General features: G+C 32.8%; 1 protein-coding gene across 6 annotated transcripts in view; it reads right to left on the bottom strand.

Moving 5' to 3' along the window:
- The window catches only part of LOC148279403 (uncharacterized), a 197,390-nt gene extending 181,339 nt beyond the window's left edge, over window positions 1-16,051 (bottom strand). For all 6 annotated transcript variants that reach the window (XM_088229982.1, XM_088229986.1, XM_088229985.1 and 3 more), the window contains exon 1: window positions 15,605-16,051. The gene's annotated coding sequence lies outside the window, so the exon portion shown is untranslated. The remainder of the gene's footprint in view (window positions 1-15,604) is intronic.
- Window positions 16,052-16,528: the final 477 nt, after the last annotated feature.

The following is a 16,528-nucleotide window of genomic DNA, read 5'->3' as shown; positions in this document are numbered from 1 at the left end:
TGGAATGGTCATTATTGTTAAACAGGTAGGTTCATTATATTATTACCAAAACGGTAAGAGCGCTTTTCCATATATGATGTTTGATTAGTCACATAAGATGACGAAATTCGAATTCCGATATTTATTTTATTCAAATAAAAATGCCGCAATTCCAACCAAGAAAGTAATGACATCACATTTATTTACATTGTGGAACACGTTTCTTTAAGCGTAGGTACTCAAAATTAATATTTAGTTAAGACGACTGAGAGTTTACATTAATATTCTAATTTCTCCCGTGGGCGGAGCTTTGTCAAAATGTAATGATTTGTTTATATACACACAATAAAACCACTATATATAAACGTTATAGAAAATTTACTACGTATTGCTATTTTAAACGATGAATCACAGCAAATGATAAAAAATATAAGACAGATTTAAAAATACTGTTTAGTGATTACATTTAAATGAACGGTTATGCATTTTTTTTGTAGAGATTATCAATGAGAGGAGATCCTTAAGCTCAGCATCCACCTGCAGCTGTTATATAGAGTTCTGGGGGACTCTCTGTCAGCTGCGCATAAAGGAAAGTTATTAAAAATATTCCTAAGGAATACAAATTCTATGCAGATTAAAAAAGGGGGAGGAGAACGTATGGACAGAGGCCAACACGACATCCCCACCCCTCAGGATCCTTAAAGCTTCTGTTTTTTTATTCAAAAATATGTATTTACACAAACAATTTACATAAATAAACGTATCCAAATTTACAAAAACAATTTCTTAAAATATAGTAACACAACAAACATAACTTACACAACAAACAGCTTGCCCACCACATAAAATATTATTATTTTTTTATCATTTTGTTTGTTATACAGGGTGTTCTTTAAACCCTGTCACATCCAAAACCACGATGATCAGTATGAGCAAGAATACATATAGGTACGTTAAAATATTTTTTTTAAATGAATAAAATTTAAAAAAAATATATAATAAAAAAAGCAAATGGTTGCTTACTTCTGCAGGGATGAAATGAGAAGGGGGGAGTCTGGTACTGCGCCGCGCTCCCCCCACTTCTCCCCTGCAGAAGTAAGCAACCATTTGTTTTTTTTAAATATTTTATTTAAAAAAATTTTCTTTGTTTAAAATATTTTTTTAAATATACTAAAATGTCTTCTTGCCCATACTGATCATCGTGGTTTCGGATGTGACAGGGTTTAAAGAACACCCTGTATTTGTTAGATAATTGTAACAAATAAATGAATACATTTAATTTAAAATCTAGAAGGAACTGACTATGAGTCATTTTGCATTTTTCTTCGCTATTAAGAGAGACGCATTGTGACGGTACCTACTGCCTACTATTGTGAGTGCGATTCAAACGAGTGATCTTGCAAAGAAATGTTTCTATCAAAGCATTGCCAATGTGATGAGGTAGAGGGCCTTCTTCGTGGCAATAATAATTACCAGAGGTAGGTGACCGCGAGTCGTGACAAACGCGTTCATCGCTCATAGACTCGCGCATTCTGATTATTCAGATATTCACACGTCTCAGATAAAAATGTATTGATTTTAGTTCAGGTTCTCAAAGCACCATAGGTCGAGCAGCGTTTGTAAACACATACGAGATGTGAATTTTGCGACCAAACAAGAACGTGTGAAAAACGTTCGTAGTTTTGATTTCGTGTAAAGTACCGTTGACAGAATAACAGCTAGTAATTTATCTGCACTCACCGGTGCAGTGGACGGCATCTGGATATTATAACGATAAACTGTCCCACTAAATAAATGTTTTTTTGAGTATGATAATATATTGAGTTTATCTGTTGCTATTTCTAAGTGGAATTTTATTTTTAGCTATAATAAGTAAAACAATTTATTTCATTTTTTCAGATGTTCTTTCGGATCCCGGCAGGATGTTGCGTATCTGTGGATGACGTCTCCGTGAAATAAGGTGGAAATGTTCAAATATTCGGGAGTAGATTTATATACGTTATGTCTTCAATCTTCGCACATTCGACCACATAACCGAATATCGCACGCAACTACACTGGCTCAGTATCAGCCATAGAAGAAACATTCACATTCTATCACTTCTTCACAATATTTTAAATAATCCCACTTCGCCTGTTTATCTGAGAGAGCTCTACTAATCTCTTTCACAACATGGACTATCTCTTCGTTATAGTAACGAGAGAACCCTTTTTATACCTTTTTACCGCTCTAATTTTTGTGCCTCCTCTTTCACAGTTGTAGCTGCTCGATTGTGGAATAATCTACCCACTAATGTTAGAGACGCCCCTTCTTTATTTACATTTAAATCAAGATTGATATGTCACAATCTAAAAAATTGAGTTGTTCCTTTCTTCTCCTTCTTTCCTTAACATCTCCTCTCCTCTCTTTATAGTATAGTGTTTATTTTTTTTTTAGTTAATTTTTTTTGGTTAATTTTTGTTTTTTATTTTATATAAAATTTTATGATTCAGTATAATTCTTTAGAGTATGTCGACGTACTTGTGATTTTCTCAAACTGATTGGTTTGGGTAGGTAGGAAGAAATTGCCTTAGGGCAATATGCCCGCCCTTAAATGTATATATTATATTGTAGATGTTTTTAAAGTGCTATAATATACAAATCATTTAATAATTTATATCGGCAAACGGATCTACCACGAAGGTCAACTAAATACGGCTGCAGTCATCTCAGGATTTTTGAAAAATTGTGTATGAAAAATCTTGACACGATGATCAGTAGCAACATAAAAATCTATTAAAAAAATATGCGATCCGTCATGACATATGAGACCAAATGCGGAACAGACATCACAATAAAAAAACGCGCTAAAAGTGAGCATATCTGGTAAAAATCTCCGAGACATAATAAGGAACTCGAGGATAAGGGAAATTTGCGAGATCAAAGATGAAAGAAAGAGGTGGGAGAACCAACATGCGAGGAGATGGAGCCATCCAGACTCCCTTACGTTGCATTGGACAGCCGACCCCAAGGTAGACGACTCTCGATCAGATCGCCAAAGAGAGGAATCGACAGCTGGAATGGACCTCGCAGGAGGCTAATCCCCCTTGAAAAACAAGTTACAAGGCCTACACTTAGAAGAATAAGAATAAAAATATTAAACGTAATAATCTCAAATAGATAAAAAAACAAAAATGTCTGCAATGTAATAAATAATGTCGATGAAAATTTATGTGGGTAAATTTACTATATATATTGAAATGTGAATCGAAGTATTTGACATTCCAATAAAATCAAGTTAGATATAGGTAAGAGTTATATTTAGTTAGGTGTGACTTGTTTAAGCTTACAAACACGTCGCCTTTGCTTGTATGTTTTGTCAAAAGATCCATGACTTTAGAGGAAGTAAGATTGCGTGACAAGACAGAATTATTACTATATTTGCTCGTCCTCGCAGCACACCGCGCACGACGCTAACTTGGTGATGCTGGCTTCTAAGTACGGTTGGTTGGTAACTCTACTAGTAACTGGAAACGTCTTCATTTCCAGCAACCGCTAAATTGTCTAGTCACTAAACTTATAATTGCACCCCGCCAGCAGGTGCGAGATAGACAATTAAGATTGATGAGATATCAATAATGCAGCTGACGCTTTTCTGGCAAAGGTTTATTACAGAACTAACTGCAAATCTTTAATAATTTATAGTTAGTTTTGTCGTATAATTTCAGTTTCTAAGTAAATCAGAGAGTTCCTACTCATATTAACGACTTTATAAAATTAAGTGGTTTGATGTTTTTCACGATAGATATGATAATAAATATTAGTAAATAATCACCTGACAAAGAGACGGTTATGTCTCAAAAACGGTAGACATTAAAAGGTCGGTAGTCGGTTAATTTAATTCATTTACTGACACGAATCAAAACATTTGGTCACAAAGTTAATGCTTTAAATATAAATAATAAGCATAGAATTAAGAATAGTCCAGAAGGAGCGTAGAATCATATTTGAATACATCGGACTGTGTTCAATAATTCCCTTACTTATACACACTTTCGCCGCGCGCATACTTAAAGTCACGGAGTAATATTGCCAGATCGCGAAGAATATAACCATAACACAAATGTAAGGTAAAAAAGAAACGATTTGTTAATTTTTCTAAAATTTTATTGTGCACTCGGAAACATTGATTGACACAGCATAGTAGATAAGTAAGGGGTCATTCAATTCAATTCATAAGAGTAATTGAATTAATGAACTTTGAACTTAAAATATAAAACAAGTTTTATTTTACGTAAAACGAATATTTTTATATCATGTTAAATGATACTTCATGTTTTAAAGATAATGACAGCCAAATGTCCACCACGGCGTTGTTTAATCCGAGGTTTAATTTTCATTATTTTTCTTATTATATGAGCAAAATAGGGTAAAAATTTTTACTACCCTAGCATCACACAGATGGAAAAATAATTCAATTTTTAAGTAATGCATTTGTGACAAACACATTCATTTGATAATTTCACATGAAATGTGATTGCATCCTGTTTCTTTAAGATCCTAGCAGTATCTCTACACTTTAAAAGGACACAACACGGCATGGTTAAATTTGAATCAGGAGTTGCGTACTGAGCGACGTCTACAAAGAAACTAATGGGTCAAAACGTAAACCTACTCATTTATGCATAGTTTAGTCGCCTTCTGTTTGATGTGCATATGCGGTTTTTGGACTATTCTTAACTCTATGATAACAAGTATAATGAAAGCCGGTATCCAAAACAAGATTTTTTTTATTTTTTTTCATTTTCTTTTCTATCTCTGACACAACTTGCACTTGAAATTTAAGCCGACAATATTTTAATACGGATAAAAGTAAGATTGTTATTTCAAACAGCCATATAAAATGAGGACGATGTAAACAAAAAAAACATCATGACTAGGTATTTGTAGAAAAAAAAACTTACATTCTAACTAGCTATAACTAACTATCTATAAAACTATTTCCGTTTTAAATAAAACGGTGTGAAAATAACAGAAATGTTGCAAGGGAGTAAGAACACGATTGTTTAAGATTCTGTAAGAGTGAATTTATTTGTGTTATGTAAGAATTTCTTGTGTCTATAATTTGTTTAAGTATGTGCTTTTCCATACAAGGATATATGGATAGATACCTTCCGAATAAATTATAATAAGTACTTCTTACTAGATAAGTATTGCAAAAGATACGTTACAGATAATGCCATAAGACGCATATTTTTTGGTTTGAATGAAAACAAACAATTGCTATTTTTACTTAAATATTAAAATTAAGTTAAAACATAAGAAAAAACTTTCAATGCATTACACTAACGCTGATTTCCTTGGTATTAATATTTACTCAACAAGCTATAATTGTTTGATTTACGAACATAATATGTGAAAGGACTTGTGAAAAAGGAAAACGCGATTAAATTCGCAAATATTGTGATGGAATTTTTTAGTGTTTTGTTGAACATTAAAATCATCTAATTTGTGAAAAAAATAATTCTTTTATTTGATGATACTGATATGTTCACAGCTCTTTCTTATAATTTTAATGCCTGAAAAAAACGCCTATTATTGCGTAAGTAATTGTTGAAAATTCTACCTATAATAAAACGTTGCATTAATTTATTTTCCTTTACAGATACTAAAGAATAATAAATAATTGTTACAGTAACAAGGGCATTTGCAATTAATCAAATAGCACAAGCGATTTATAATGACGGTGTGCTTCTTATGAGAGAAAATAGCTCCGAATACGCTCGGAGTGAGTATGAATTTATGTATTGCTGCGAGATTAATATAACTTCTATATACTGTCTCGTTTTGTCTACTAACTCGGCATAATATTCCGATTGCCTTTACAATCTACAGTTGCAACTTGTGCGTAACTGCTGTGAAATCGTCGCGATAATTAATTCTTTCTCTTCCAACAATTGTTGGCATTGGTCGTAAAAAATAATTCGAAACTGCCAAATATTCACACGGTACACATTTTATTTCCATCATAATTTGTATACCGTTTTGAGTGCTGGCTGGCAGATTGCAGGGGTGAGGATGAGCACCAACACGGTGCGCTGGACCAACCAGATTAGGTCTGCGACAGGCTCTCCATGGACTGAAGCACCCATCCGCCTAGCCGAGTAGAGGGACAACATTGTATAGCTGACAAGAGTTGAACTGGGGGACTTTATTTGCGACGATCTTCAGTGATAAGCGAACGCATAACATAATTATGACCACGATTATTAAAAAAAAAAAAATATTTGAACTTAAAAACACGACTGGCATTTTTAATATAAATTTTAAAAATTGACATTAAATCACTAAGAAAATATTTTTATTATTTTTTAATACAAAAGTTGGTATTTTTATACTTACCGACTTAATAATAATAAAAAATCCGAATATTTTTTTCATATGAATATGATTTAATGCGATGCGAAAACTTGTCAGGCACTTAAAGCCAGATGAACAAAAAAATAATTAAAAATTGTACATAATAAGGAAGTTCAGTGCTAAGGGTAATTGGATATAATTTTTTTTTTCTTACTCGTGGTAAAAATTAGAGCATTTAATTGTAGGGGAAGTTTCACGAAAATGTATGAAGAAGTTAATAAAATACATTCTGATAAACAACTACTTTCAAACGCGTCAGAGGTTTTGGTCAATAGCTGTTTAGAATAGAATAGCCAATAAACTATGGGTGGTGATAGATTTCCGTTTTTTGGAAAGCCATGTTTCAAGTGTTTTCATACGTACGTGGTTCTCTTTTTAAACGTCAGCTTAATTCACCGACGACAACTCGTGACTCACGGGTGGGATAATTTCTAAATAACAAAGCTTCAAAAAAACACAGCGTCGATAATACAATACACAAAAATCAAAAAAATAAAATTTTGGCTTCATTTGATAGTCTATTAATAAATACCATGCATTGTTTCGTTTTTGTGAAAATGTTTTATCTTAGGTACTCTTTTCATTAAACCCATTTTGTCCATATTGACAAAAGCGCTAAAATTAATAATCATTTAACTATTCCACTTCAATAACAAATTCTGTGTGTGTCTTGTTTGGTCGTTTGATATCAAAATAATGCAAAATTAAATCATAAAATAATTTCCAACGCGTTTGTTATGCTCTATATTCAATCAAAAGCGGAGTGTGAAATCTTACAAAATACTTAATGGGTATATAACTAGACAAATTGTATTTTATTACTGTTATTAAATTGCTGTAAATTATAAGCTACGCTTTCAGACTTTACATTGCTCTAAGAAAACTTTTCAAGAATCAAAAGTTACATACACAATACACATAACTATGCACACATAATATTATTATGCATGTTAGGATCTAGGTAATAGTATAAACTTCACCCACGCACACAACGGGATTTTTAAACATGCCACAATCAAAGTAAAACCAAAGCATGGAGACTTTTTTTTATAAGTATGTGTGTAGGTATATTGTATATGAATATTGAACAAACTATTTGCTCACGGCAATCATATTTGGTTTTCCACTAAGCAAAACTTCTTTAATCAAAGTGAAATTAAATGGTCAAAGAAAAATCGTATCTAGCTGAAATACAAAAAATTGAAATTCAGAAAATACGAATTTAAAGAAAATAACGTAATAAAATGTGTTTAAATACGTGAAACATAAAATTATAGACGATCAAGGTTTTTACTAAACATATTTATAAATATTGATTGAAAACCGTGCATTTTTAACATTACAATATTAACTAATTCAGGAAACACAGAATGTCTTATATTTAAAAATAGAAATTAATAGGAAGAGTGGGGTGGGGTTACTCCATCGGTCTGTCTATGGTAACTAGACTAACTACATTAGCTCTTCAAGAAGAACTAATTTTGATAACCTCTATATTATTATAAGTTGCTCTTCTAAGAGAAACTTTTGTTTTCATGCCTTAATGTCCATAATGTAAAGATTAGTCAATTCGTCACTGAACTTATAATTCTTTCGGATAGATCTTCCTGCTTTTCAGTGTGGGATGAAGATGGATTGGCACGGTTAAGCTCGAAGTCTTGTATGTTTTTCGTATTTATGAATATATTGTATACCATTATTTTATTTCCCTTGTTTGTCTTTGCTACATACTCGTAATTTCATGTTATTATTCAGTTTCTTGTTCATATTTTCTTCACATAACTGTTGTAGTTGGCTAAGGCAGTATATTTATTCAATAAATAAATAAATTAGTATTTTATTTTTACTAGGAGATATTTCTATCGAATATTATATGCTCACGACTACCTATAAATAGTGTATTACATGCCGTGAACAATAATTATAAAGGGTGATGGGTCTAGTAATATTATATCTGTACCTTAGAGCTTAGAGGATAAAACACGGGAGTCTAGTTTTTGGCGGTTTGAAGTTTAAAATGCAGAAATTATCGCAATAAGTTATTTTATACGCGAATAAAACACCAAAGTCGACAAAAAAATGTTTTTTTTTTTAATTTGAGATAAAAATCCGAAATCCACTTTGTTTTAGTGCAAAAAACATCAGTAGTCCCAGATAAGCTATTTCAATATGACCTTATCAAAAAATAATAATATTACATTGAAAGTTCTTTCTAGATTTAAATTGTCTCATTTGGTTAAAAAATTATCATGTTTTGTAAATCTCACAAACACAAACCTTTTTCTGAACATTTCGTTCAATGAGACTCCCGTGGTGTATCTTTTAAGATACATATAATATAAGATTACAAACAAGATACTGATTAATCTATACATATTATATATGAAATTATATAATGTAGGTTTCGTATGTTTGTGACCATTGCATTTTAGCAGAAGAGTGTTCCTATATAATTTTTATGCGGAAGTTCTAATAGAAACGGAACATTCTATGCGTTTAAAATTGACTCATAATTTGTCATAGTTAACAAGTACTGAATGACAATTCTACACAGGGCTGCCATTTTATCAATTTTAGCCTAAGTTACAATTTTCTTTCCTCATATTTTACATCATAGTCACAGCAACGCAAATTAAGATATTAAATTGGGCAATATATTTTCTCAGTCAATGAATAGTTGCTAGACTATTTTTATTTACTCCCCTAATAATGAATATCAGACAAAGCCACAGCTAAGCGTGGCCGGGTTTAGCTAGTATATTACATTAAACAGTATCTTGTATTTCATCTATGAATGTACATGTCTAGTTATCTGTCATTGTTCCTTTAACATAAATAAATAAATAAGATTAGAACCTACACATAGAGAAATAAGACAAAAGTATTAAATGAGTAATGTATAAAATTGATTTGTTTTACTGATATGATTGAACAAGTCGGTAGTCAATAAACGTTAGATACAGTAATGAAGTAAGACGTGTATGATTATTCACATTGCATTCGAGAGGCCTGCGTTTTACAAGATGGCGTCTCTTCCAGTAAAGTTTATGAGGCACAATCATCTAAGGTGGTATAATTACACGAGTTACATAATGGCAGATAGACGTTCCGGATTGTGGTGTGGATTGAAGGTCATACCAGATTACTGGCAACGGCATGGTGTGGCGTGGTTTAGGATGCGATGGGATAGCGCATAGCGGACGGCGGGCGGCAGTTGGTGTCGACATGATGCATAAATACCTCAAATAATAGATATATGTAATACTTATTTGATATACTTATTTGATAAACATACGCGCAGAGTAACGAACGCATTTTTATTTTTTTTAAAACCATTGCCTACTTGAATTATTTAACAAACAGATTATTGAAAGCCCGGGCTTGTACTTAAAATTCCTCGGCTTGAGCATATATTTAAATAACTACATGGATTTTGTGTTCCTTTTACGTTTTGCGGAGCGATAATTTTATCGCCTTTTTCTTAATATGTACTAAAAGCAAAAATTTAACAAAAAAAACGATTTTTTAAATTATAATAAATTTTTATCAAAAAATGTTTTTGTGTTCATATAACTCATAAGAACATTAGATATTTTAGAGCCGCTTTGAACGAGTTGTAATTAACTGACTATTAGAAGGAAATTAAGTTTTGGTAAAGCGGTGTTTGAACCTCGGACATTTGATCCGTGAATCCGCGTCACTAGCCACGGACCATAACCCGGTTTTTTATACTAAATGCACTGAGGATACGTAACTGCACATACTTTCCCAAAATACGAATGAATGCTGCACTGCTAGTCCGTAGTGCATAGTGCATATACAATATATCGCTAGCCCAAAGCAACAGTGAGATATGTCTAAGAGACAGCGTAAGAAATGAAAAAATAAGGCACCGAACCGGAGTTGTGGATATCATGGATCGTGCAGCGAAATTGAAACGGCAGTGGGCAGGATACTTAGCGAGACAAAATGGTGGCAGGTGGACACCCAGAATAATAAAGTGGAGACCATGGGCAAATAAAAGAAGTGTTAAAAGGCCACAGAAAAGATGGGTCGATGACATTGCCTCAATCGCCGGTAAAACGTGGATGATAAAAGCGGGTGATAGGAAGGAATGGAGACGTTTGGAAGAGGCCTTTATCCAGCAGTGGAGAGAATAAGGCTGAAGAAGAAGAAGAAACAATCATCATTATCATCGTATCCCTACCCGGGACCTCAAGTATAGTGTGCGAATGCGCTAACTACTACAACACGAGGCCGACATATTTCCACTCCTTTAACTTTTCTAGGATTTTTATCTAAAAGTAGCCAAAAACAGTTGTCGAAAAAACCTCATTCAGGATTCTGGTTCTATTTAACACACATAACTGTAGTCTACACAAAATAAATTTAAATTTGAAATAAATAATAAATGTACTCTACATAAGTAAATATTAAAAAGAACAATACAGGTATAATAATTTAAAGCAGTTATGTATTTTGTATAGCTTGTTTTATGTTTATTTAAAATAATAACGCATCCCTTCACTTAGCTGTCGTTTGCACACTGCACTTCGTCTCGCGTTTGAACCCTAACGGAGACGTTTAAAAGCACGCGAGGGGTTTGCATGTTAATATTATTATTATAATACCCACATAATATTATTTTAAACAAAGGTACGGTGCAGCTTAAATAATGACTTATACCCTTCCTTCCGGTGGACGATTTCGGTTCGTATTACAAAACACGACACACCTGACGTCACCCGTGTGATCTTTTCACGGTCAACTTCAGCGACGTTCTGGTTCAAATCTACCCAAGTTTATGGCGTTTACATTTTTTTATTTATACAACAAAGTATAATAATTGTTAAACATTGCTATTCAAAATCATTTTCTTTAGTGGCTTCATGTCAATTCTACAAATCAGAGTATGTATATTACTTACATTTGAAATTTTTTCAGTAGTATTTTAAAAATTAACTATGTTCCAAATGAGCCAGACCTTTGTTCTGTGTTATCTGAGATGAGTGATATATAATAAAAAAAAAGATTTATTACATTACAAATATCTGCATTTAAACACCATTATAAATAACACAACATAATAATAATTCTAAGGATTTCTCAAGTATTTAAAAATGAGATTACGTAAGTCACTGAAAACGTTTTTTTATATTTTTATTTTTAATATGTTAGTGAAGTACATATTATATCGGATAATATATGATATAGGTAATATAATAGATTTAAATATTATTACTCATTCCCATTTTTATATTCCTTCTATTCCTATTACTGTAAATAATAGGATATAGATAATAGAATATATATACATTATTACAAATGTTGTAAAATAACATTTTATAGAATGATTTCTTTGAACTTTAGTAATACAATATTTTGATCTGTCCAGTAACAAACCAGTGAACTAATGAATTTGGCATTCAAATATCATGGCACAATATTATACTACCTACTAATATATTATATTTTGTTACGGAGTATCATATTACGCAATTTAAGATAGTTTTAATATATAATATTATATGTACGTACGAGCTTATACAAAGTCTCAATTTGTCACCCATGCAATATCACACACTGGTTTTATAAAATGCCACGTAGGTTCCCTACTAGCCTACCCAATCAGAAATATATTTATTTTCTTGGTAAATAAATACCAAAATAAAAAATAAATAAAAAAAATCTGAAAGCTGAATTTATCCAATTGTACTGAACGAAAATTTATTATAAATACTCTTTGAGTATTAATTGTCTTGTCTCACTAGGGTCCAAAACAGCAAAATACTGAGTTATGAGAATAATTGTCTCTTGAGGAATCTTGGGTTTGCGGTGATTTAACTTTGTAAGGAATGAAGTAATAAGAGAACGGACGCAGCAAACTAGAGTTTCAATTCAATTGAAATTATTTATTTTAAATAATACATTACAAACTATAATTTAATGCGTACATATTATAAAAAGACAAAAAAGTATAAAGAGTCTCTTGTCGAAAAAGTAGAAGAATCCTGCTCCGGAAAACCCCTTCAGATACATGGAACAGATCAACATCCAGAGCGATGTTGTTCAGCATATCGGAAGCCCTTCCAACAGGCATAACCATCGGCAGGTTGGTACTTTATATTGGAATATGATACAATCTATGCTGACGCTGTCTTAGGTAATTATCAGGAACATACAAACCAATGTTCATCATAATCACAGAAATATCGATCATACCGCGCAACAATCGATAAAAATGTGTGGTCAAATACACATTCCTTCTAATCTCTAAATTGTTGTAGCCAAGCATACCCTGGAGAAACTTCTAGAGTGACAATTGTCATCAAGCGGAGGCGATACGGTTGGCTTGGCCATGCGGATGCCTTCAGAGAGCCTGAACCAGGCTTGCCTACTTTGCAAACATCACTTGGACGTCCGCTGCTGACTGTTCGTCGGCAGTTCATGTCAGAACTACGGGACGCAAACCTGACTTGAGAGGATGCACAGGTGTTGGCAGCAGACCGATAGAGTATGCTTGGAGAATCTTTGTGGACACCAGATCGAAGGTGGAAAGGCGAAAATTCCTAAGCGACATATAACCAACTTTACAGAAGAGCCAATGAAAGTTATTTTTGAAATTTAAAAAAAATCTGATTTTTTAATTTTTATTATAATTATGTAGGAATCACGCCAAAATAATGAGATTTTTTTATAAATTAAAATAAAAAAATAATAATAATTGGCTTTTCTGTAATGTTGCTTAGGAATTTTTGCCTTTTTACCGACGAGTCGATGTGCTCAACTAGAAAGCGGACATGGAATGATGTTGATGATGACGATGATTAATAAGAAACGAAAAGTAAAATAAATCAAAACATAAAACCAAAATAAGGTGGTTGTAGCATCATAATGCATGTCGCATTTATGTAACAACAAAAATACAACCCATACAAATAATATAATCACTAGATCCTCAACAAAAAGCCAACTTAAACAAATACAAACTAATACCACTTTCGCATAAAAGGATTTTGAGTACTATGCAATTAAAATCTTTAACCTACTTCCACTGTCCATGAAAACAATAAATAACTAGAAAATGTTCAAAAAGGCTATAAAAAATGGATAGTGAAGCTGGGTAGAAGTAAAATAAGTTGTCTTATTCGACCAAACCAATATTGAATCAACTGTTCTACAAATGTTTAGTTTATGTTATGTTTTTGTTGAAAATGAAGTGTTTACATATATACGTAGTGTATAAAACTGTAGAAACAATTTGTTAATTATCTCTGTATTGTCTTTGTTTATTCTCACATGTAAAAATATATTTTTTAAAGTATATTGTTTAGTGTCCTCGGCACGGGTCCCAGTGGGGTCACATTATTTTTATTATTAATAACTGTTTACTATGTGGAAAAAAAATAAATATTCAGGAGATATTATTTAAAATCGATCACACATTTTATACATGGATTAATATAAATTTTACCCATTAGTTACCTATAAACCTACTACCTACATAAACGAATGTAGATCAAAATGGCAAATAAACAAAGGAAATGTACCGTTACCACAAAGGTACAATCATATTATTATAATCATTTAAGAATCCCTCCACTACCGCACTCCATACAAAAAGCAAAAGAAAAAACAATCAGTGCGTAACACACTACGTGCTCACAATATCAGACACACATACCTTAATACATCAGGTTAGTAATGCTAGAATCAAAAAATAAAAACATACAAGTTCTTGAATACTGACATTTTTTTTGTTAGACAGATTTTTTATTTATTTTTAGTTTCCGTTTCCATGGCCCTGAAGCCTGACTTTTGCAAACAGTTTTAATTAATTTATTTCTTATTTAGGAATAACGACAGATCACAAGACATAACATACGAACCAAAACAATAATGGGCCAATAATATTTTATTATAACTACTCCACAACATGTTTTTACTGTCGTTTTTTGATACTTAAAATCCATGTATGTGCGCGCACAAATTAATGGTGTGTTTATGGTAATAATATGAATATTTTAAACAAAATAAATAAACGAAACTAATACGATAAATGTAACCATAAATTTAAACTTTGCTCTATGAAATCCACTTGTTTTGTAATAATATAAGCGATGCATACAATATTTATTTCTTAAAATTCCCTGATTTCTCTATAATTTTCACCTATTCCTTAGGAGCAAAAACAGATACTCAAGTTGTATTTTTATCATATATATAATACAAATTTTTGTGGAGTTTTTAAATGAAACTTAGATATAGTTTGCCGTTATCGTTTTTTTATATTTTTAGTTTTGTACACTATCATACATAATAAATTCTATTTCTAAATGCAACAGTTAATAATATCGTTAAAACCTTCAAATAAAATTACTGTTTCATAAGTGTATGTTATTATTTATAAATTAATATATTAAGTTAAACACGATTTTATATTTATATTATTGCAGATTTTTCCTCAACAAAATACAACGATCAAACGCTAATAAATGAATCTAAAATATAATGATTTTCATGAATATTTATTTTTTTGCTGGCCTTATTATTTTTAATTGAAGAGATCGCTGCGAGATTCTATCAAAAATACATACAATTACGTGCTCACACACAAAAAACTTGCTGGATATATTAACACACTTATATATGTACATTATTATGTAGGTACTATCTAGTGTAAGTTATTGAAAGTTTCATCTATAAAACACAGTACCCATTCGTACATTTAACAAATAAGTTTAAAAAAGAATCGAACAAGAAGTAAACGCGAATAAGGTAAACTACCATCATGCCATTTCCCATAGGGATAGGCAGAGAGAACGGACCTGGCATACATTCATAGCTTCTTCCACATTCATACATCTTGTCATACATGCCTTTTAGTTCTGCCTGCTTTTGACATGACCAGACTTAAGATTTTGGTTTATCTGACCATGCCACGTCGTCTTCGTCTCACGATACCGTTCATTTTCGCAATATATACTTGATTTACCATTCTTTTGTCGTCCATTCGTTCTACATGACCGAACCATCTCAGAGACCCTTTCTTAATCTTATAAGTTGTACTGGACTCAGATTTACACTCTCGCCTGATTTCATCATTCGTTCATACATTGATTTCACACACATTCGTCTAAGAGATCGCATTTCAAATGTACCGAGCTGTAGTAATATAAATATACACACGCATGTAGGTATTACGTTATAATTGTATACAACTTACCTTATGAAAATCCAACAGATGTCCGATTGTTATCCCCCGAAAACAGTCACACAACACAACCACCTGATAACAAAAACAAATGTCTACGCAATGAGGAAGTAAATGCCTTCCCGCCAACAGCGCCGGCCCTCTTTCTTCCAAGTTCTCGCAATATTCGCGGCAACTTTTCCACGATGAGCAAACCGCCGCTAAATATTCATGTTATAATAATCATAGGTCTAGCACTGTCGCAAACGGCATAATGAATTAACAGTTAGAATTTTGCACCACGAACATCGAAAGCGCGCCGAGCGAAACGCGAATCTAAAACGAGAGAACTCGAATCACATTACCGGAAAATCTTATCAAACTGTTCGCTTTTTAAAAAAGGCTTACGAATGTTTTCATTTTGACAGGTAGCTACGCTCTACGGCCGCGTACATTTCCCACTGGCGACTCCGAGAGACTAACACCAACAGCCAACAGCTAGCAATCTGACAAGGTGAACGCGCGAAGCGATCGTCCGCAGTCCGCGGTTCGCAGGCATCTCACCCGGGAGAGGGGATCCGCGATCCATCGAACTTCGCCTCCGCAAGACCGAATGTTGAGGACAATTCCCATCTTGTAAACATTCGTCAGGTGACTCGCGGTCCCCGCGGCCCGCCACCGCACCCGCCACCCGCTGCCCGCCGACGCTCCTGGGAAAGACAACGCAAACAATAAGGAGTATTGTTACGTGCCGAGATTGTTGATCGATTATGCGTGAAGCTTCGATGGATTATGGTGTGAACGTTTCAGGGGCAATCAGACGAAGATGGCCACAATTAAATTATTATGTCGAAGCCATTTACACCGCAAACCGTTATGTCATCGTTTATGCACTTCATGAGACCGCGAATCGGTTATTTAGTACACATTTAGTAGCCGTGTACCTACCTCAAATAT

Source organism: Micrasema longulum, unplaced genomic scaffold, assembly GCF_059751315.1.
Source record: "Micrasema longulum isolate JH-2025_06_02 unplaced genomic scaffold, ASM5975131v1 h1tg000725l, whole genome shotgun sequence".
In the NCBI taxonomy this organism is placed as follows: Eukaryota; Metazoa; Arthropoda; class Insecta; order Trichoptera; family Brachycentridae; genus Micrasema; species Micrasema longulum.
The sequence above is the reverse complement of the archived record's forward strand: the minus strand, read 5'-3'. Positions and strand labels throughout refer to the sequence as shown.